The sequence below is a fragment of the Salvelinus sp. IW2-2015 genome, linkage group LG13, assembly GCF_002910315.2.
Source record: "Salvelinus sp. IW2-2015 linkage group LG13, ASM291031v2, whole genome shotgun sequence".
Taxonomy (NCBI): Eukaryota; Metazoa; Chordata; class Actinopteri; order Salmoniformes; family Salmonidae; genus Salvelinus; species Salvelinus sp. IW2-2015.
Window position 1 is genome coordinate 50,915,169 of NC_036853.1, and position 23,841 is coordinate 50,939,009.

The 23,841-nt window shown below is 46.6% G+C and overlaps 2 pseudogenes; both read left to right on the forward strand.

Moving 5' to 3' along the window:
- Positions 1-927: 927 nt before the first annotated feature.
- LOC111971645 (syntaxin-3-like) lies at positions 928-7,589 on the forward strand (annotated as a pseudogene).
- A 756-nt stretch (positions 7,590-8,345) lies between these two features.
- Positions 8,346-23,841, forward strand: part of LOC111971338 (lysine-specific demethylase 2A-like) — an 18,343-nt pseudogene continuing 2,847 nt past the window's right edge.

Consider the following 23,841-nt stretch of genomic DNA (forward strand, 5'->3'; position numbering starts at 1 on the left):
GATGACAACTCTCTCTCTTTCGCTTTCTCATGCATTCATTAATTCATTCCTTTTCTCTCACACACACAGACATTCTGCCGTTCTCAAAAGGACAAATCTCATCTGATATCAATCCACTCCAGCCTGGAAAACGAGGACGTGGATGTTTTTGCTCGGACGTTCAGCAGAAATTCCACCTCGCATCTGGCTCGGCGGTTTTGCAGTATCTGACCCCATTCAGGTGACGATTTTAGACTGAATAGGGGCAGGTTCCCGTACACAGATTGAGTCTAGACCTGGACTAAAAATAATTATTGATGGAAATTCTATATTGAGTCTGCTTTTTAATCCAGGATTAGGCTTAATCTGTATCCAGGAAACTGTCCCATAATTAATTTTTTGAAGTATTATTATTTTAAACCTTCATTTAACTAGGCATGTCAGTTAAGAAAAAAATCTTATTTTACAATGACGGCCTACCCCGGCCAAACCCTCCCTTAACCTGGACGATGCTGGGACAATTGTGTGCCGCCCTATGGGACTCCCGATCACGGCCTGTTGTGATACAGCCCGGGATAAAACCAGGGTCTGTAGTGACGCCTCTAGCACTGAGATGCAGTGCATTAGACCGCTGCGCCACTCGGGAGCAACTGTTCACCATTCAAAACCAGGTGGACAACAGTGTTCATGCCCCCCAACTCCTTCTGCTCACACACACACACACACACACACACACACACACACACACACACACACACACACACACACACACACACACACACACACACACACACACACACACACACACACACACACACACACACACACACACACACACACACACACACACTTTTGATTTGATTAGAAGTATGACTGATCTCACAAGTTTTATATTGTATAGCTCAGTGGCCATGTGGTTAGAGTGACTGTCCTGAGCTTGGAAGGTTGGGGGTTTGATCCCAGGTCGAGTCATACCAAAAGGGGCCAGATTCCTCTCTGCTTGTCACTCAGCATTAAAGAAAAGGAATTGGGGGTAAGGTCCTGCGATAGACTAGTGTCCAGTGGGTGTACTTGTGTTGAACGCTTCATCAAAAGCCTCACACTACAGTAGATAGGCTCATGCCGTTCTGGCTTGGACAAGGCTACGTAGCTACTTATATAGCTCAATACTCTCTAAAAGGCATTAATAATGGATAAAAACTAACTTTTTTCATTTTATCTCTCCATCTCAGAGAAAGGGGAATGGAATGATAAGCAGTGCAACCAAACCAATGACTTTCTGTGTGCCTTCAAACCTGATGAAAGAGAGGAAATTAATGAAGGAGAAGAAGAAGAGGGGATGGTGGAAAAGGGGAGTGAGAGGTTTATCATTTAGAGTAGATGACAGATGAGCAATCAAGTGAGCCCAAAGTAAGATTTAACGAAACAACTGGTAGTGTTAGAAACTTCAAGACACATTGCATTTGAGGATCCTATCTAGACCTATTGTCAGAAAACAGTGTGACCTAATGTATTTTCAGGAAGAATGGCGTCGATAAAAATGCTGCGTCACGTGTTTGTACTATGAAACATTATGCGTTTTTTGATTAGCAAATAAAAAAAAGCAATACAAAAAATATTTTAATGAATCAATAATCATTGCATTACTTTATTTTGTTGACCTGGCCTTATTTAGCTATATTTAGAGAGCAGATGGGGACAAAGGGGTCAAGAAATAACAACACAAATACAGACTCATTTTATTTATAGATGGACAACCCACTGGGTTGACTTTACAGATTTAGAATTTAACCTATTACCTTTCAATTCGGGGCCCTGTTTGAGTAGTGTGCCCAAAACAGAGATCATGCGTGATATTGACTTTGCATGCGTTTTTACGCATGCTATTGATCAGAGAGAGAGAGAGAGAGAGAGGGATTAATCGCCCTCTGCACAACTGTTGCTCTAATCCTCCTTGAGAGGATAGGCTTAGTAAAACTACAGGTTGGAGACGCTGCTACAGCCATATTGAACAGACATTTTGTAAAAAAAAAAGATTGTTCTTTTTTTATTTGATGACCATATTCTAATGGCCTACTAAATATTTTTACAACTAACTTTGACATTTATTTTCGGCCAAGTCACTGGATGAATCAGTAGGCTATTAAATTGTAATGGTCTAATTTGGTAACCTTTTAATTAGTGGTTGTAGATTGGAATATCGCTTTTTGATAGTTTAGAGATTGTGACAGTGGCAACACAGTTTTGAAGATGAAGGACCGATTGGAACAGTTGAAGGCGGTAAGCTACGTCTTTTTATACACTTGTTCATGTTTTCATAACCTTGCTTGCTATTAGCTTAACATATAACCGTTGCTAATCATATATAATTATATAATAGGGATGGGGGACGTATCAGATTTACTCGTTTGTTTTTGCGCACTAGATGCGGTTGGTCCGGATGAGCGGTTTGGCCATAACGTTAAAACAACTGTTTGATCCCATTTCCAGGCCTAGAAAAGCGGAAATAGCCTAGTTGAACATTGGGCTAATAAACATTAGAGCATTAATTTATTCTAGGAAGTAGGTAGGCCTAAATGGGGTGTGATGATATTCAGGCTGTACACTTGTTAATTGGTGGTGCGTTACAAATGGAGGGGGGTGGGTACAGAGAGGCGAACAGAAGGGTTGATTTAAGGAAAGATGAAAGGATTGTTTTCTTCTAATTTCCTGCACCTCTTCCAAGATCTCAATGTCATCGATGTAGGCTATTCATTGTAGCTCGTGTGCGCTGCAATCCTTATTGTGTCTGGTTAAAAAAAGTAACTTTATAGTGGCTTCAAAACACGTTGTTTCACTGATGTAAGAACCGCTAAAAAGCCTGTGAGTGTAATTATCTCACCACAAACACACCACCACAACAACTCTGTCTGTCTGTGTGTGTGTCAACAGAAAAGTGATGTGGCTGGGGACGATGTGGAGATTCCAGTGGAGAACCAAGCCTTTATGGATGACTTCTTCGCCCAGGTATTTCTGACCGTACTCCTGATGTTTGTGTTTGTGTGTGTGTATTTGTGTGCGTGTGTGTTCACCAGTGTGTCATCATTGCCTGTCTCTGTCTCAGACTGAGGAGATTCGCAGCAGCATCGATAAGATAGATGAGAGTGTGGCGCAAGCAAAGAAGCTGTACTCTACCATCCTCTCCGCCCCTACATCAGAGCAGAGTAAACATCATCATTCAATCCCACACTCTCTCTGCCCCCTCTCTCTCTCCTTCACCCTCTCTCTCTCTTTGTTGTCTCGCCCACTTTATTTCCATTCCATATTGTTCATCTTTGTGGCTTGTTGATACTTCTATGTTACACCCGCTCTTTTCTCTCTTTCTCTGTGCTCACCAGAGACGCAAGATGATTTGGAGGCAGTCACCAACGACATCAAGAAAGCAGCTGGCACCGCTCGCAACAAACTAAAGAGTCAGTAATTCTTGACCCTTTAAATAGTCTTTCTGACAACCAACCATTTTCTGACGACCAGCACAACAGTCATCAAATTGTATAAACATAGTTTTCCTGTCAAGATAAATGGTTTTTGAATGCCATGGACTCCAATGCCATAGTCATTTTCTGTTGTTGTCGATGGCCGTAGTCACGGTAACGGTTGCATGTTCCCATCCCTGGCAGGTATCGAGAAGCAACTTGASACAAACACAGAGGAACGGTCGTCAGCAGACACGAGGATTCGGAAGTCCCAGGTAACCCTTAAAAAAACTAACTAACCTCAACCATACCCTTAACTCTATCGGTTTGCATGTCAATCATGTCCCCGTCGTTTTTCCTGTTGGAGACTCGGGTTCCATCCCCACTGGTTACCATAACAACCTCTGTACCCACCTCCACCTTTTCCCAGCATGCCATCCTGGCCAAGAAGTTTGTGGAGGTGATGACCAAGTACAACGAGGCTCAGACGGATTTTAGAGACAAGAGCAAAGGCCGCATCGCCCGGCAGCTGGAGATCAGTGAGTCTGACGTCTATGAACCTTCATAACCATGTGATAACTATGTCATAACCAGTAGTAGAGACAAGATACCTGGTGTAACTAGGGCCAGGGTCAATTGTCAGGAAAAAAATCCAGGCCCAAGTTACCTTAAGTCGTAGATGGGAGTGCATGTTTTAACCTACCACAGACGGATTCAAACCAATACAATYCTCTTTACCAGTTCAAATACTTGGAAAATCCTTTCAAATAGTTTGAGTGTTTGCTTGAATCTGCCTGGAGTTAGGCAGGGTTGCAGTTTTATCACTTTTCCTTTCTGGTTTATTAAGCCAGGCAAGCTCAAACAGACACAGATAAAGTATTTGAAACCCAGATCTGCTGTTGATGGCATGTATTAGTATAGTCTATGCCAGCATTAAGGGCCTGTTATATGTTATTAACTTGTTATTAAGCATTTCAAACATGTTATTAACCCTTTCATACATGTTATTAACCCCTTTCTGTGAACTCTCCACTCCACAGCGGGAAAAACAACGACCGATGAGGAGCTGGAGGAGATGTTGGAAGGAGGGAACGCAGCTGTCTTCACCGCAGGGGTAATTCTGTGTGTGTTTGTGCGTATGTGTGCATGTGTACAAGCGAGAATGTGTGTGTGTGTGTGTGTGGTGTGTGTGTGTGTGTGTGTGTGTGTGTGTGTGTGTGTGTGTTTCAAGCGAGAATGCTTGTGAGTGTGTATGTGTACAAGCGAGAATGCTTGTGAGTGAGTCTGTACAAGCAAGAATGCGTGTGAGTGTGTGTGTTAAACCGTTGTGTATACTCTCTCCTAGTGTGGGTGTTAAACAGTTTGTGTATATCCTCTCGTATGTGTTTTGTAGATCATGAGTCGGGTATATCGAAGCAGGCGTTGAATGAGATCGAGGCGCGGATCAAAGATTGTGAGGCTGGAGAGCAGCATCAAAGAGCTTCATGACATGTTCGTGGACATTGCTATGCTGGTGGAGAACCAGGTAACCCTTCACACCTTTTAGGTTGCATCCCAAATGGCACCCTATTCCCTACGTAGTGCACTGCTTTTGACCGCTGTTTGTGTGTGCCTCTCCCAACACTCCGCCCACTCCCTTCAAAGGGCGGTATGATTGACAAGATTGAGAGCAACATGGACCAATCGGTGGGCTTCGTAGAGCGGGCMGTTGCCGACACCAAGAAAGCAGCCAAATTTCAGCAGGAGGCCCGTAGGGTGAGTGGGGCTGAAACCATAGAATTAGAATGAGTAGAATGGCCGTCCCCATTCAGGTGAATGATGCCATAATAGGTCATTCTATTTATACGGCTGCAACGTCCTGTTTATAGGGCCACTTCAGTTCGGTCCCTAGACCTATTATCTATCACCTTGGTCCATACAGGAGAAGGGATACATTGGCTTCGTCCAAAATGGCACCCTGTTACCTTCATAGTGCATTGCTTTTGAAAGTACTGCACTATACAGAGAAAAGGGTGCCATTTGGGACATACACTAAATCTACTGTCTTGTACAGGGGGTTCAGCATTCTCACTGATGCAAAGAATCTCTTAAAAACTTCAGAACTTGCAATGGCACATTGAGTCTCTAAATATTTATCGTGGGTTATGATTTCTCTCTGTGGTCAGGTCAATCTTCCCTTTTGTTTTTCTGAGTTTTTGTTTGTTCTTTTTCTTCTCTCCCTTCCCTTCATTGTTTCTTTATATTTATTCCTCCTCTTCCTCTTCTGTGTCCTCTTACTCTCTCGCATCCTCTGTCTTTCTTTGCCTCTTTCTTTCCGTTTTCCGCCCTTTAGAAGCAGATGATGATCATGTGCTGCTGTGTCATTCTCTGTGTCATCGGAGGGTCCTTCCTCTACAGCTTTATCAAATAGGAAATACCGTCCGGGGAAAACTTGTTGTGAAACTGAGAGGTGTTCAAAACTCCAAACTTAAACTTTTAAATCATGTATTGATCCAGAAGGATGTTACCCTGGTCACAGATCTCTTTGTACTCTTGCAAACGCCATTCCTGTCCCTGTCAAGCCAAACGTGTGGATTTCCAAGTTTGATCAGGGCCTGGATTTATAAAGCCTTTCAGAGTATGAGTGCAGATCTGGGATCAGTTGAACCTTTTAGATCACAGTGAATAAGATTACATGGACAGGCGGGGCAGGATCCTAGATCAGCACTCCTACTCTGAGATGCTTTATCAATACGGGACCAGATTAGATAACGTTAGATCCAGGTTATTCTTAGTCTGTGTTCCACATGGCACCCTATTCCCCTTGTAGTGTATAGGAAATAGGGTGCCATTTGGGATGTAGACGTAGGCTGTATTATTGGGCTCTTAACGTGATAATCACTTATGACTCTGGCCTCAGGGGAAGTTGAAGAGGAGTGTCCCAGATTACCCCCAGTCTAACCTGGGTGGATGGATCAACAGTGGTCACTCTGTCAAGAGATGCATACAGCGCTACTCAGAGGAGATACACTTCAGTCCGGCTTAAGGCCTTCCACCCTTTCGTCTTCTCTCTCCCTCTTGTCTTTTTCTCTGTCTTTCTCTCTCTCGCTCTCACACACACACACTCTCTCTCTCCCTCTTTTCCCCTCTCTCTCTCTCGTTCCTCTTTTCAGGCATGCTTCTCCCCACAGCTCCTTTTCCCACTTCAAGGATTTGTGTCAATTAGCTTTGGTAGTGTGGCTCCTTAATAATCTAAGCCAAGACAGGTCAATGATAACACTGTGTAATCATGTCAAGTAACCTAAAGATATTGGTAAACAAATTAATATGATAAAACGAAGATTCACTGCCCTATTGTCAGCTAGTAATCATAATGATCCCAAAATGGCACGTTTTTATGTTAATATTGTATTATTGTGTGTTGAAGTTATTGCTTAATATTGTACTCATGTCATTTTTATCCTACATGTGTGTCGATGCATGTACCACCAAGGAGCATGCCTGTGTCATAAAACTGTCACATGCGCTCTCTCTACAAATGATGTGTATAAACCCTGGATGACTGTATGTGTATAACCCCTGTATTGAAGCCACCGTGCAGCCATCTTGGTAATCCTCCTCAATGGTTAAAAGATTTTGGAAGCTATAGAAATGCATTTGTTAATGTCTACATTCGTTTTGACACYTTTATTCTATTACATACGCTTTAATGCATACTTTTAAATTATATTATGTGGCCTAAACATTTTATTTTTTAATGGGGAGAGTACTAACGTTACTGTCCCCACTACAAAAAAAATACTTAAATTCATGTAATTTTGTCTTTGAAATACTATGGAGGACTACTCCTTTTAGGGAGTGCCAATATGGCCGACCGGTGGCTTCAAAGCATCTCAATGGCCAATACATAGCATCAGCAGTCCAGGGTTTATTTATATAAGCCATTGCTCTCTACCCCCTCTAATAATAGATAGGATAGTATGTTTGTTGTGATGCAAGCAAGCAGTATCAAGTGAATAGCCAATGTCTGTGTGTGTTTGTGTCTTCAGTCACATACATTTGTAGTGATTTTGTAGACATTTATATGGAAAATGTTATCTGAACAAAATGTAAGGTCAGATTTCAGTTTTTTGTAGCATTTCCCCTCTGTTGACAAATAATAAAAATTAAAAAATCGCCATTTGCCAAATGTTTTTATTTGTAAGTTTTCATTATTCAACTACTTTAAACAGCTTTGAAAAAATAGGAATAAAACAAAACGAATTGCCTTTGACTTCTCTCGCCGTCTGTATATTGTTTAATTGGCAGGCCAAATCCTCCAATTGTTGCCATCCTCCCAACTGTGGGACCAATAGACAGCAGCTTCCGGACAACTGCCATGAATGGGCGGCTTTGCTGTAGCAATCCATGACCAAAGTAGCTACCCAGAAAACGTGTCTCAGCTATGCAAACCTCCGGGAGTCAAGACACAGCAGAAGCCAGGCGGCAGACTGGCCCCGTCGACCGTCCTTGAACAGGTCTACTCAATCATGGTGGTGTGTAACGGAAATACATTTTAATTTTATGGGTTCATAAGTTATATGGCAGGTCTGGCAATTTTTGTAAGGAGGTTGAGTTGGGTAACACGATGTATGAATTGCGTGGTAGTTCATTGGCTGCTTTATTGACCCTTTTGTATGTTGACCAATTATTATTCTCCTTTGACGATAGTAGCAAAATGGTTGCCAATTGGAGTTCGATTCGTCAAATAACTCGCAATTTAATTGGTCATTCATGTGTCGGTATTACTTTGTTTTACGTGTGTTCAAGCCTTATCGACAAAATGTATTTCTGAGTGACATAATTACCGACCATTTAGCGTCTCGCCGGCTTTGCGGTCGTTGGACGATTTTATTGTTGTAGGCGGGTCTTGAGAAACTAGTGTTGTTTTGTGAGGAGATGAAAATGGCGGCGGATGGCTGACCGCCGTCTATCGGATATTATACATAAAACTGCGATTTAAACCAGCGTTCTCTGTCGATTTTAACAGAACGTCATGTCATTTAATATGACCAGGTTTAAAGGATTTTCTAAACTCTTTGGTTGATTGAAGTTTTCCAAAAGACAAAGCGGAAAGTTCCTTTGGAAATAGATTGCTCGCTGCCTGTTGTTGCATTTTAAAATTAGACGTTCGTTTTAGTTTAGCGAACAGTTTGTTCAGCATAATAAGAGAATGTGTTTGAACTACATGCCGCAAATAACCCAGGACTGGTAACCCCCCCCACCCCCTAAAACTAGCCAGACAAGTGTCTAAATTGTATCATCAGGAAGCTACACTCTATAGCTAACGTTAGCTATAACACGATAACCCTTACATAATGAACCACACTACAATCCCAAATGCAATATTGGCGCTATCAACAAACGAAAGCTTGCTAGTTAATCCCATTCTCTCGGTATTTTTTTTTTTTGGTGATCGACAACAATGCTTCCTTTTGGTGGGGGATAGCTAGCCAAATATGCTAGCCTCTTTACTTTAGTATTTCACTAGCTATGTCCTAGTGSTAATTATCTACCTTTAGCTGTAAATAACATAACGTTGTAATGTGTAAACGCTCGTGCTTTATTTATACGGTGGTTTTAATCAAATCAAAATGTATTAACATGGCTACGTTSCTGACTGTATTTTAAATTTAGTTTGTCAGATTTGAAAGGCTTTTTTTTACCCGCAAGTGACAGTGGACATAAATATTACACTACTAGAAATAAATAGATAAGTTAAGCTACATTTCCAATCACGAGCTAGTTGTAGTGTTCAGCAGCTTGACAGCGCAATCAGGTACCCACGTGTATCGGCGAACCGCCTACCAAATAAGCAGTCCACTGTCTCAAGTGACAGTCATAAAACATGGAAYATAAGCGTCGACCAAGATTCAGCAAGCGGCTGGTAAGTAACTAGTTGGCCCAGCGTTATTTCAACGTCTCCCTGTTTTGTCTGTATTTAAAATCCATAGCTAACGGTAATTTAGACGTTGATGGTGATTAACTATTTGAAATGGCATGGACTACCGCTAGTTACTAACTATATTGAAAGGTGCGTAGTATGGGCATTTAATATTTTAGTGTGTTCAACTGTCCATATGGATTGAGATGTTGGAATTATAAAGACAGAGGAAGTGAGTTATGTTTCTAGTCTGCGGTTCAATTCCATGACTTGCACCAAGACTTGTACCCCATAGTTTAGGTTATGGGAATAACTCGTGTTTTTTCCCTAAGTAACAATTTATTTCCAATACCAAATAGCTGAGAAGCTTTATCTTGCTTGATGGCGTCGTGTAGTCCAGATTGGCACTGTTGACTGTAACTTGAGAAAGTACAATAAGTAGTGCCTTATAAAGGGAATATGGTGCATTTTTAAGACGAGCCAGGTTCATGTGTTCATCGCTTGGGGGTTAAACAATGCATCATGTCACAGTCGCTCCAAAACATTGTAAAAGCAAACAGAGCGGAAGACATTTGGTTAAAGAGGACCGGATCAACCATGTCTGGAGGAGTGAACACAGGGTTAGGTTGGGCTGGGATTAGTGTGAGAGCTAGCTAAATCCTTGGAAAGGAATATTGTACATTTTTGTTACACGGTACTTTTTCCCCCCTCCCCAATTTCATGGTGTCCAATTGGTGGTAGTTACAGTCTTGTCTCATCGCTGCAACTCCCGTACGGACTCGGGAGAGGCGAAGGTCCTCAGAAACACAACCCAACCTAGCCGCACTGCTTCTTGACACAATGCCCATCCAACTCGGAAGCCAGCCGGACCAATGTGTCAGAGGAAAAAKCGTACACCTAGCGACCTGGTCAGCGTGCACTGCGCCCGGCCCGCCACAGGAGTCACTAGTGCACGATGGGACTAACCCGGACGATGCTGGACCTCCCGGTCGCGGCCGAACCCGGAATCTCTGGTGGCACAGCTAGCACTGCGATGCAGTGCCTTAGACCACTGCACCACCCGGGAGGCTACATGGTACATTTTTAATTGAGGGTCCAATATGTCAGATAAGATTATTGATTGATGTGTTTGAGGTGAGTTCTTTTTTTTCTGCGTGTTGAGAGAATTTGAACCTGTATTGCAGGTAGGGTGACTAGGGTCTGCAGCCTACCTGACTGTGTAGAATCTGGATAGTTACAGGTGAGGTGAAACAAAAGGCTGTTACTAGGCAATGGACCATAGACCTGATGTTTATACTATACAATGGAGGTATGTGTGTGTGCACGAACAAGTGTGTGTGTGATTGTTAAAGTTGGGTTTTAAATGATAGTCACGTTTGTAGGAGCAGAAGCAGAACAGGCAGCATCATGCAGAGAATACGTCTTATCAATTATGAATAGGCTGAGATGTAGTCAGTAGTGGTCAGGTCTACATCTCTTAGTCTCTGGTCTGTTAGGGAGAGGGAGTTTTTTTTCTTTGCCTGTACTTTGAGCCATGCATCTCCAGAAGGCATATTGCCTGCAATACAACAGTGCCAGTGATGAAACGGGAGAAGAGAGAAGGGGATTGGAGGGGGGATGTGTGAGTGGAGAGGACACTGTGGTGAGAGCACGCTGTCTGCTCTGTGTGAAGCGAGAGGAGAAGTTACTGGGGAGGCTGGCTGCCTGACTGGCCATGTGAGCAGAAATGCGGAAAACACGGATGGAGATAGATGGAGGGGGGGGACACTGCAGAGGCGGAAGAATGACAGAGCTGGATAGACTGCAGGCCTCTTATTCTCTGAAAAGCAAGGAGAGGGGGAGCGGAGGATGGCGAACGAAGGAGAGATGCTGCTGCACTACGCCAGAGATGAAGGGATGTGGGAAGGGAGGAGGAAGAAGAAGAAGAAAGATAGAGGAGGAGGAGGAGGGATGGAATGGTGACACTGAAGGTGCGAGGTGTGTAGAGTCTCCATCCCACAGGATTCCCCAAGGTGCACTGCAGGAGAGGGAAAGGGCAAGATAAATATGATGGAGAGGATACTGGATTGCTACAGTGAGGGAGGGAGAGAACATCTGTAACCCTGCTGGTACTGGCTCCGAGACCCACCGTCTCTTGGCGACGATCTTTGATAATAAACATGGATAATGCAGTTAGATACTGCATCTGCCGTGTGCCCTTACCCACTCTGGTTGCTCAGGCGTCGTGGCGCGATTGTGTAGCTCAGGGTCGTCTATTGTTTCTTGAGTAGCTGAGTGAGTGGGCGGCCGGGAGACCCAGGAGGTGATCTAGACCGAAGGCGCTGGCTGTCCGTTGTTCCACAGCCAAGGCGTGTCCCAGACGGATCCACTCCCTCCCGCTCCCATGTCCCTGGCATGGTGCTCCAATCCAGACTGTTTCTCTCTCGAGTCTGTTGTCACACAAGCAGAATTCCTGCCTTGGGAATACTAGGTGGCGCTGGACACTGCGGTATGTGTGACCAGCAGCTGGTCTGTGTGATGTCTCAGTTAAAGGTCGTTGGTTCCGCCGGGTGCTGTAGCAACGTAGTGCGTCACTGAGAGACGGAATGCTGTGTCTCAAATGGCACCCTATTCCCTACACAGTGCACTATCTAGGGAGCCATTTGGTACGCGCAGCCACTGTCCACTGTACTGGGCAGTGGCCCAGGGGAGCACAGACCGACTGGCGCACTGCGTTACACCACTCACTCCAATGCCGTTGTGTCCGTCTCCTATACCAAACCACCTGAATGGAACAAAGATCTCCCGTCAACCCTGGCTTARAGATGGATAATGGATTTTGAATTTACTGGGACAGGGTCGTCTTRTTGAAGGGCTGGGCCGCCCGGACCAAGGAGGATTGCAGTGGCTAGCTGGCGGATGAGCAGTGAGATGGAGGTAGGGCTGMTACTGGTGCCTCATTCTGCATCCCATGGCACTGATTTGGCTGCTACAGCGGTGGATACTAGTGCTGTTTAATGTCTCGCTGTAGAGTGGCATTGGCTTGTGGCTGTCGTTTCACATTGTGTGGTGTTTGCAAGGAGGCGTGTGTTTGTGTGTTRAGGGCCGGCTGAGGATGTTTTAGAGGTGTGTGAGACGGGCGGAGAGATTGCATTCTCAGACACCTCTTATTGTTGTCCCTGAGCTCTGGGCTGCTGGACCCCCACCCCCTCCCTGGGTCAGCTGGTGCATTGCTATGGCAACCCTGGTCCACTCCCTGGTCCACTTTGTGTAGCTGTTAGCGATAGTGCTAWTGATAACCGTCAGCTGGTAGACGGAAAGGGTTTCCCAAAAAAKCTTCAGTTAAATGTTGACTAAAAAGTAGCCTCTGCCTTTCTGGCAGAATGATATCYTGATTTTTTGCATCAATCCAATGGCCACTTGTTTTGCAAACTCTGAAATCACATGAGCGCTACACCACCATCAATGAAGCATCAAGCCTCCAGTTGACAGATAGAGCTGGTGAATAAGTAGTGGGGATGGGGGACAATATTGAGCGGATGAGCAGGGGGAATGGAAGCACTGGGTAAAAAAAAAGGGCTCCGGGTAACCCCCCCCCCCCCTTCCTTCCTCTTTATTTATCCCCCCCATCCCTGAGAGAAGGGAGAGTCGGTGAGGGGAAATTAATGATCTGCTACATTAGAGAGAATTGATACCCTGGCCTGAACATCAATGTATTGTGTGTGTTCTGTGTTGATGGGTTTGTGTGGGTGTGTTCTTTCCTCCTTGCCCCAGTGTGTGTTGTAATACAGATACTTTTTGTAGGAGGGAGGAGCAGGTCATGTACTGTGTGTGGGAGCATTGTTTACACAGCCAAACGCTGCGGTCTTTAAGTAGCATTACATGTTACAGAAATACCTTAAAGAACCTGGGAGAAGTATTAAGCCTAACTATTACAGAAATACTGTAAATACCCTAAAATAGTGCGATGGGATTTAAAGGGTATACAGCTGCTGAACACAGAGGTAAATCTGTTCTTTATTCCTTTTCCCTCTTCCTCCTCGCATTCCTCTTCCCTATTCCCTTTTGCTTTCCACCTCTCCTTTCRCCTCTTCCTCTTCTTTCCTCTCTCCAGCGGTCGGGCACGCGGCGGCGCTACCATGACGATGGTATCTCGGACGACGAGATCGAGGGGAAGAGGACCTTTGACCTGGAGGAGAAGCTGACGAGCGAGAGGTTCACCTCAGACAGGGTCAAACGCATGGAGGGGAAAGGTCAGTGTTGGTTGTCATCACCGTAGAATGACGGAGGGTTTGAGACATTGGCTGCATCTGAAATTGCACCCTATTTCCTATATGAAATGCACTGTAAGGAAGGGAATAGGGTCTCATTTGCACGTCGCTTACAAACTTGAGTYGCTTTGAGGATTCCCGTTTAGTTTATGGCTTATTGTGGTTTGTTTTTCCAGACCTCACGTTTGAGTACATCCAAAGAGGTGGGTTGAGGGACCCGATCATCTTTGAGAAGCCAGACGGACTGGGCATCAAGTACGTCCTACTTTTCCCCCTCAACTCTGTTGGAAACACACTCACTTTATTCTCTCTGGGGCGATTAGAATGGCTGAGATTGCGTTGAGTTTGTAAGTCTCTGAGTAATATGTAACCCTGGTTTGTCGTGCTCCCTAAAGGATGCCAGATCCAGACTTCAGTGTGAACGACGTCAAGATATTTGTCGGTAAGATTCCCTCCTCCTCCAGTGCTTCTATCCAAACACGCCTCTTCCCTTTTCCAGTTCCTCTCCTTCACCCACTTCTCTCTATTTCTCTCTCTCTCCATCATAACACTCCCTCATTTACATCTCCTTTATTTCTCTCCTTCCCTCGCTCCCATTTTTAACACCACAGTCAACCAAACAAGCCCTGCAGGCTCTAGTTTGATCGGATCTTGACCGTATTACCCCAGTGATATGGTCAAGTGCTGCAAAGAAGGACCTAGAAAAGCTGCAGCTGGCCCAGAACAGAGCTGCAAGTGTTGCCCTTCAATGTACACATGTCAGTCTCTCTTGGCTCCAAGTACAGGAGAGATTTGACTGCATCAATTCTTGTTTTTGAGAAATATTGTTAATTTCCAAATTGTCTGTATAAACCATTTCTATATAACTCTGATAGGCATGCTTACCCACCAGACATGCCACCAGGGGTCTCTTCACAGTCGAGACCAAATCGAGAACAGATTCAAGGCAACGCACATTATTCTATAGAGACGTTATCATATGGCACACCCTTCCATCTCAAATGACTCAAGCAAACCGCAAAAAAATTGCTTCAAAACAACACCTCACAGAACAATGCCGCTCCCCATCTGACCTAATTAACTGATAGCCATTATGTACAGAGCATTCAGAACATATTCGGACCCCTTCACCTTTTCCACATTTTGTCACGTTACAGCCTTATTCTAAAATGGATTAAACTGTATAGTTTTTTTCATCTATCTAAACACAATACCCCATAATGACAAAGCAAAAACAGGTTTTTGTACATTTTTGCAAAAAAATAAATATTATTATTATTATTCAGACCCTTTACTCGCTACTTTGTTGAAGCACCTTTGGCAGCGATTACAGCCTCGAGTCTTCTTGGGTATGATGCTACAAGCTTGGCACACCTGTATTTGGGGAGTTTCTCCCATTATTCTCTGCAGATTCTCTCGGTCAGGTTGGATGGGGAGCGTTGCTGCACAGCTATTTTCAAGTCTCTCCAGAGATGTTCGATCGGGTTCAAGTCCGYGCTCTGGCTGGGCCACTCAAGGACTTCTCCCGAAGCCACTCTTGCATTGTCTTGGCTGTGTGCTTAGGGTCGTTGTCCTGTTGGAAGGTGAACCTTCGCCCCAGAATGAGGACCTGAGCACTCTGTAGCAGGTTTTCATCAAGGATCTCTGTACTTTGCTCCATTCATCTTTGCCTTGATCCTGACCAGTCTCCCAGTCCATGCCTGCTGCTGAAAAACATCCCCACAGCATGATGCTGTCACCACCATGCTTTACTGTAGGGATGGTGCCAGGTTTCCTCCAGATGTGACGCTTGGCATTCAGGCCAAAGAGTTCTATCTTGGTTTCATCAGACCAGAGAATCTTGTTTCTCATGGTCTGAGAGTCCTTTAGGTGCCGTTTGGAKAACTCCAAGCTGGCTATCATGTGCCTTTTACTAAGGAGTGGTTTCCATCTGGCCACTCTACCATAAAGGCCTGATTGGTGGAGTGCTGCAGAGATGGTTGTCCTTCTGGAACGTTCTCTGGAGCTCTCTTTCAGAGTGACCATCAGGTTCTTGGTCACCTCCCTGACCAAGGCCCTTCTCACCCGGTTGCTCAGTTTGGCCGGGTGGKCAGCTCTAGGAAGAGTCTTGGTGGTTCCAAACTTCTTCCGTTTAAGAATGATGGAGGCCAATGTATTCTTGAGGACCTGCAATGCTGCAGACATGTTTTGGTACCCTTCCCCAGATCTGTGCCTCGACACAATCCTGTCTCGGAGCTCTACGGATAATTCCTTCAACCTCATGGCTTGATCTTTGCTCTGACATGCTCTGTCAATTGTGGGACCTTAAATAGACATGTGTGCCTTTCCAAATCATGTCCAATCAATGGAATTTACCACAGGTGGACTCCAATCAAGTTGTAGAAACATCTCAAAGATGATCAATGGAAACAGGATGCACCTGAGCTCGATTTCGAGTCTCCTAGCAAAGGGTCTGAAATCTTATGTAAATATGGTATTTCTGTTTTTTTATCTTTAATAAATTAGCAAAACATTTTTTTCAAAACACTTTTTGCTTGCCATTTTGGGGTATTGTGTGTAGATTGAGATTTGTATTTATTTAATCAATTTTAGAAAAAGGCTGTAACGTAACAAAATGTGGAAAAGGCAGCGTGCCTGAATACTTTTCGAATGCACCGTACATATAATGATGTGTGGGTAACTGTCAGTAGGGCCTTTTTTTGTTCCCATTTTAATTGGTGTAGTTCAGTCCTTGAGCTGTTCTTGTCTATTGATGTTCTCATGTCATGTTTCGTGTTCTGGAAGAGTAGCTTCTGCTTCAGCGACAGTTAATGGGGATCCCAATAGAATACCAAATACTCTCTTACCTTCCATTTTCCTCCTCTCACCTTTTCTGTCTCCCTCTTTCTCTCCTTTGTTCCTCTCACCGTATCACCCCTCTGTCTGTACCCCTCTCCCCCTCCTTGTCTCCCCCAGGCAGCAGGCGTATGATGGATGTGATGGATGTCAGTACTCAGAAGGGTATAGAGATGTCTATGGCCCAGTGGAGACGTTACTACGAGACGCCCCCCTCCCAGAGGGACAAACTCTACAACGTCATCAGCCTGGAGTTTAGCCACACCAAGCTGGAGAACCTGGTCCAGAGGCCTGCATCGGTCAGTCTGAGAGATACATACATACATACATACATACATACCAAGCTGACGGACCTGGTCCAGAGGCCCACGTTGGCCAGTCTGAGACACACGCGGACACACACACATGTATATATCGGCACACACACCCTCCTGTCTGTTCTTACCGCCTCCTGTGTATCCTATCAGGTGGACATCATAGACTGGGTGGACAACATGTGGCCTCGGCACCTGAAGGAGAGACAGAGAGACTCCACCAACTCCATCACAGACATGCAGTACCCCAAAGTGCAGTAGTTAGCTATCTGTGTCCCAAATGGCACCCTAATAGTGCACAACTTGACCATGGTCCGTAGGCCCTGTCAACTCCATCACAGATATGCAGTACCCCAAAGTGCGAAGTGCGACCCTCTCCCTCATCAACTGCATTCTCCTTCCCTCTTTCTCTCCTCTCCTCCTCTGTTCCAGTACTGTCTAATGAGTGTGCAGGGCTGCTACACGGACTTCCACATAGACTTTGGAGGTTCCTCGGTGTGGTACCACATACTGCGTGGAGGCAAGGTAACAACGGAATGTACGACTTGGACTCGAGTCTCGACCCGTTCTATTTGGGACCTGACTTAAGACTCGGACCCTACGACTTGGGACTCGAATAAGAGTGACTCTAGTTTCCTCTCACTTACCTCTTGAGCTCTTACTTCCTGTCAGTGTTCTGGCTGATCCCGCCCACGCCTCAGAACCTGGAGCTGTATGAGGACTGGGTGTTGTCAGGGAAACAGGGAGACATCTTCCTGGGAGACAAGGCCCAGGACTGTCAGAGGATAGACTGAAGCAGGGCTATACCTTCATGATCCCCTCAGGTACCCATTAATATGTTGTGAAATCTGTGTGAATGGATTGTAAGTTGTTGTTTTTTAATGTAGAACTGCCTTAATTTTGCTGGACTCCAGGAAGAGTATTGCTCCTTGGCAGCACACACAACCGTTTAATCATACTCATACTATTGCACACATACAGATATTTAACGTTAAACTTTAAACCTAGGTTTTCCTGTTTCTAATGTTTCTTTGTTTGTGTCCTATCAGGTTTGATCCATGCGGTCCTAACACTCCAGTGGACACCCTGGTGTTTGGGAAACTTCCTCCACAGCTTCAACATCCCCATGCAACTCAACATCTACAGCACTCGAGGAACAGGACACGGTGGGACACAACACACACACTCTCTTCTTTTCATCTCTCTCTCCCTAAATGCACTGACTCTTTTTATTCCTGACACTCGTAGAAGAGACGTTCCAATGTATAGTGGAAGTTACTAATAAATTGAAGTTTAACTCTGGTGTCCTGCAAGTACCAAGCTAAGTTCCGTTACCCGTTCTACTATGAGATGTTTGTACGTGTTGGAGAGATACCTCTTCAGTCTGACCAACACCTCCTACCTCACGCCTGACTTCCAGAAACACTCCCTGGCTCGGTCGTGCCAACACTATTCTCGTCCCTCTCACCCTCCTCTGTTTCTCTTTCTCTCACCCCTCCCCTCTGTTTCTCTGTTCTCACCCCTCCCCTCTGCTCTCTCCCCTCTTCTCTCCTCTCTGTTCTCTCACCCCTCACCTCTGTTTCTCTACCCCCCCCCTCTGCTCTCTCACCCTCTCTCTCTCCCTCTCGTTTCTCTCACCCCCTCCATCTCTCTCTCCACCACCTCTACTATTCCAGCTTTACAGCAGGCCTCAGCACTTCTCTAATCACCATTACTCTATATTATAGTGGTTACGTTTGAATGACAGCACGAGATCTATAACTCGAGACGTGCGTTCTCTGTATTTCGTTAGACTAAAAACGTGCCTTTTCTCTTTCCAACTCCACTCTTAATCCTCCCCATCTCCCCCTCCCGCCAGGTCTTACCAGAGACCCCTCCACCTGTGAGTCGGTCAACGGGCACACCCAGGAGGAGGATGAAGAGGGTGCTCCCCCGACCCAGGGCTCTAAGCCTGGGGTGAAGGTTCACCTCACGCCCTTTGAGCTGGAGGGGCTGTGGAACCTGCTGGGGAAGCTAGAGTCTCTGCCCTCACAGAAGAACTGTGTCCCGGCGGGCATACACGATGCTCCCGCTCTGCTGCACGACATCAGGGTGAGGGATGGATGGATGGATGTGGGTGTCTGACAGAATGAAATATCCTCATATCAAAGTGGATGCATACGCATGACTGACTGACTGACTAAGTCACTTTGGATAAAAACCGTCTGCTAAATGGCGTATATATTATAAAGGTTTTGTGTGTGTTTTCATGTACTGACCTTCTCTTGTCCTCTGTAAGGCCCTGCTGAAGGAGCATGCTAATGACATCCCCAAACTGTCCTACACTGGCAAGCCCATCGTCAAGTGGCCCAAGAGGGTGAGAAGCAGACACCGCATTCAGTCACATGCTCATATTGGCCCTTTACACTCCTACCCATATACAMGATCAGATTGGCAGGTTTGGAGGGCAATACGCGCCTTCATTTGGARGCAGTGGCTGTACAGTAACTTGATATACCTGACGTCAGAGCTCAGTCTGTCTGCTTCACAGCGCTGGATGGGTTTGGACTGACAGCCGTGTTTTGAACTTGAGCACCACACGCGACAAGAAGATGCCCTCGTCCCTCCCGCTAATTGGGCGACCTAWTGCACCTTTTTTTGTTGTCTGACTGAGAGAAACGCTGTAAATTTAAGAGGACTCGGATGTATTTAGAACGGTGGAAAGGTCGAGGATGACAATAAATACCGCTTTGATGTCGTTACAAGCAAGCCAAACACCTGGGAGTCCAAATGTGCCCTTCACTTTTCCGTATCATAAAAGTCATGTCTATACAGTGACAACGTTACAAGATAACATGGCGGCGTACCCTGTTCCGAACAGAATGAGCCTGTTTGTTTGTTTGTGGGGGGGGAATTAGCCGCGGAACAAGCACTCCTGACTGACTTTCTATGCTCACCAAAATTCCAATCTGTTTCTCTGAATTGTCTTGTGAAAGCCTAKCGCTGTAAGATCGTATTTTAGAACTTAGCGAGTCATGTTGGCAATAGAATACGCTTTCAAATGATGCCCACCTCACCCAGACTGCAGTTTTCTAGTGAGATGTTTTTGGACAGCGTGAACCACAACAGTAATTGTACGACGTTGCCGATGCAGGGCTGTGTTCCAAACAAATCAACTACAAGTCTGCTGCTCTAGTTCCTCAACGGCACAACTAGGAGAGCTAAAAAAAAAAGACTTTTTTTTTTTTATATAGTTGAAGACTCTTCACATAAGTGCATTAAAATACATATTTTTTATAATGTTACTGAAAGTATCCAGATTACAGTAAATGTAAAATGCAAATCAAGTTTAAATGTTTGGATTCCATCTTGTGTCAGGTGAACTGTTGTCCTCAACTTTGGTTTAATCATTTTCCCATAATGTCCAAACTGTTGCTACCGTGTTTATGCTTTTTAATAGTTGTTCTGTGAGAAACATAAACCTGTAGCCCGGTCCATATAGGCCTATCCCCACAAGTGTTAACACACACACATACKTACTGTGCAAGTCATGCCACATTCTTAGACTGCTACACACCTCACTTTAAATCGATGTACTTTTCTGACTCCTAAATCCAAGGGTGATTTAATCCACAGAGGGATGCTTTCCCAGACAGATTTAAGCCTAGTGCTGGACTGTTGCCTTCGTCTCCCCTATTGTTTAGATTATTATTATTTTTTAAACTTTGAATTCACCTTTATCTCAATAATTCTCGTCCCCCTCCTTCCAGCCGTCGTGGTACCAGCCCCCTCCCCCCCCTCCCCCGGTCCTCTCAATAATTCTCGTCCCCCTCCTTCCAGCCGTTGTGGTACCAGCCCCCTCCTCCCCCGGTGGCTCGTCCCAAGCTGTCTGCCACGGTGGTGCCCCCGCGACCCCAGAAGCCCGCTTCCTCCATGTCCGTGCTGCGGCGGCGGCGTGTGCGGTGTAAGCGCTGCGAGGCGTGCGTCAGGACGGAGTGCGGGGACTGTAACTTCTGCAGGGACATGAAGAAGTTCGGAGGGCCGGGGAAACTCAAACAGACCTGCGTGCTCCGACAGTGTCTGGCGGTGAGAGCGAGCCGGGGGGTGTGTGTGTGTGAGCGAGTGGGATGGTGTGTGTGTGTGAGAGAGAGCGCGAGCGGGGGGGAGGGAGGGCATGTGTGGGTTTGGATGTGTGTGTGAGATGTTTCATCCGTACAGTAGAAGCATTGTCACTGTCTCCCTCTCTTTGCTAGCTGTGTGTATCGTCTACTGCTTTCCTTTGATGCCTGGGTCCTTACTCTGTATCTCTTCTTCCCAGCTAGTATACGGTGTGTGTGTGTGTGTGTGTGTCATTCTGACAGAATATACTAGTCTGTCAGTATATTAACTCTTCCCTTTCTCTCCCCCAGCCGGGTCTGCCCCTGTCAGTGGTGTGTGAGATCTGTGCAGAGGGGAACCAGGAGGGAGGAGAGGGGCCAGTCTTCGCCCTCACCCTCATGGAGTGTTCCAACTGTGCCCAGATAGCCCACCCCGCCTGCCTGAAGGTAACACCGACACTCTCCTCAAACTATACCCTACCTTCAAGTTTCAGCTTGATTTGCCATATGTAATAAATGCATGTTGAAATCTTACTCACCAGAGCTCTCACAATCAAATCAGCATTAAAACACACAACATCACTTTTAGTTGTTGTCTGTCAACAGTACAGATGGAGGTTAAACTCTCCCTCTACCTCTCTCTGTTGGTTCTCAAACAATGCTTTACACTTCTCTGACCGTCTCTCTCCCTCCACCACTGTCTCTCTGTCTCTCTCCCTCCACCTCTGTCTCTCTCCCTCCACCTCTGTCTCTCTGCCTCCACCACTGTCTCTCTGTCTCTCTGCCTCCACCACTGTCTCTCTGTCTCTCTGTTTCCACCTCTGTCTCTCTCCACCACTGTCTGTCTCTCTGGCTCCACCACTGTCTCTCTGGCTCCACCACTGTCTCTCTCTGTCTCTCCGTCTCTGTGTGTCTCTAGGTAACAGGGGATGGTGTGGTGAATACAGATCTGCCCAGCTGCTGGGAGTGTCCCAAATGTGTTCTGGGAATCACCGACACTGAGGTAGACCCTCCTCTATCCACACACACACACACACACACTGTGTCCCGGCTAGCTAACGGCCGTGACTCTCTCCCTGTGCTGTGTGTCAGTCTTCGGGCACCGATGATGATGACAGTGGGGCGTCCGTTGGCCTCGGCGCTGGCGTGAGCTCCCTCTCCGCCACCCAGGGGCCTCTAGGGGTCTCCATGGAGCCAGGCTCTGCTCCTGGGTTGGGGGATGAGGGCTGGGGCAGGGCGATACTGCTATACCCAGGGCTGGTTCCCAACCCCCCCTCCTGGTTCTCCGAGGCGCCCCTTCCCTCCCCTGGGCAGCTACTACTAGAGCAGCACGGCCTCAAGCGGGCGGGGAGATGGGCAAGCGGGCGCAGGAAGAGGGTGAGAGGCCTACCGCTGCCACCGTCCTTCCCCCCGCCCGTTACATCATCATCACGCGCCTATCGCTGCTCTGACTGACGAGGGGAGCAGCTGGGGGAGACGTGGGGCTTTGGGCTCCACAAATACTGTCTGAATGTAGAACCCTTTGCTTTAGGGTCGATATCAGATACTTTATCTGTGTCTGTTTTCAGCTTGCCTGGCTTAATGGACCAATAGAAAAGTCTGGCACTCCAGGCAGACTCAAGAAAAATATTTAAAGGGGTTTTCAACTATTTGAACCCAGGTCTAGTCCATGTATTTGTGAGACAGTATTTGTGGAGCAGAAAGTGTTTGTAYCCTGAACGAAAGCCCAGTGCATGTGGAGGTTGAGCGAGAGAAACAGCAGCTTGTGATGTGAATGTGCTTGTCTGTCTTCAGTGCAGCAGGCATTATGTCAACAGAGATGTTACAGTATTCAATGAACAGTGAATTTCTGTTGCATTGATGTTTCTTTCTTTTTTTGATTTCAGGTGAAGGGGGACAAGAATAAAATGTTACACGCGGTAAGTATGGCAGCCAATAAAAAGGTATTCAATTAAACCGAAGACAGTTTTTCACCCTTTCCCTAAAGGATACTTTGCTCCCTCTTCTTTCCTCTCTCCTTTCCTCTCTCCTTTCCTCTGCCCTCTTTCATTTTCTCCTTTCCTCCTTCCTTCCAGAAACGCAAGTCTTCTTCGTATCTCGACGGTCGCATCGCCAAGATCTACCGTCGCCACAGCCGAGACGACGACGACTCGGGCAGTGATGATGATGATGATGATGAAGGCTCCAGGGGCGGAGGAGGAGGCGCGGCGCAGAAGATGTCCGGGCCACGCCCTCGCGGCAGTGGCTCCGCCTCTCGGAGAGGTTACGGGACTGGGAGGCGGGGCATTTGGAGAGGCTCCTCCCACAGAGGGGCAGGCCGCGGAAGCGGGCTGGCCCCTCACTCCTCCCTGAAGATGAGGCGCGGCAGAGGAGGGCTGGGGGCGGGCCGAGGGGATAGAGAGGGGGGGCGTAGGGAGAGGGGAGGGAGAGTGCGCCTCCGGGGAGGCACCAGGATGCAGAGACGCAGGGACGAGTCAGAGGAGGATGACGACGACGATGATGACGACGACGAGGAAGATGACGACAGCGAGGAAGATCGGCAGCATCACCACCGGCAACGCCGCAGGCGGAGGAGAACGGACGACGATGAGGAAGACGACGATGAGGAAGACAGCTCGGCCCGGGACCTGGAGGGGGAGGATGAGGACGTGGAGGATGAGGAAGACGACGAGAACCGGTCAGACTCTGAACCAGAGCCTCCCGTCCTCCTGGTGTCTGACCTTAACGACGACCTCCTAAACGGCTCGTACCTGACAGTGACCCTACAGCGCCCCCCCAGGGCCAAACGCCACCCCGGCTCCATCGTGCCCAAGCTGGAGGCCGCCATGTCTCCCAGAACCCACGGCGGCGGTCCAGGTTARGTCCAGCATAAAACCCTCGGGAAGACGCGGCACAAAAACGGCACGGTCGCCACCGGCAACGGCCTGGCCCAGCCCGCCAAGAATCCAGTCGGCCGGCCGCCTCGTCATCGTATCAACAATCCCCACGGCGACACAGCAGACAGGGAAAGAGAGAGGGACACTGCCTCTC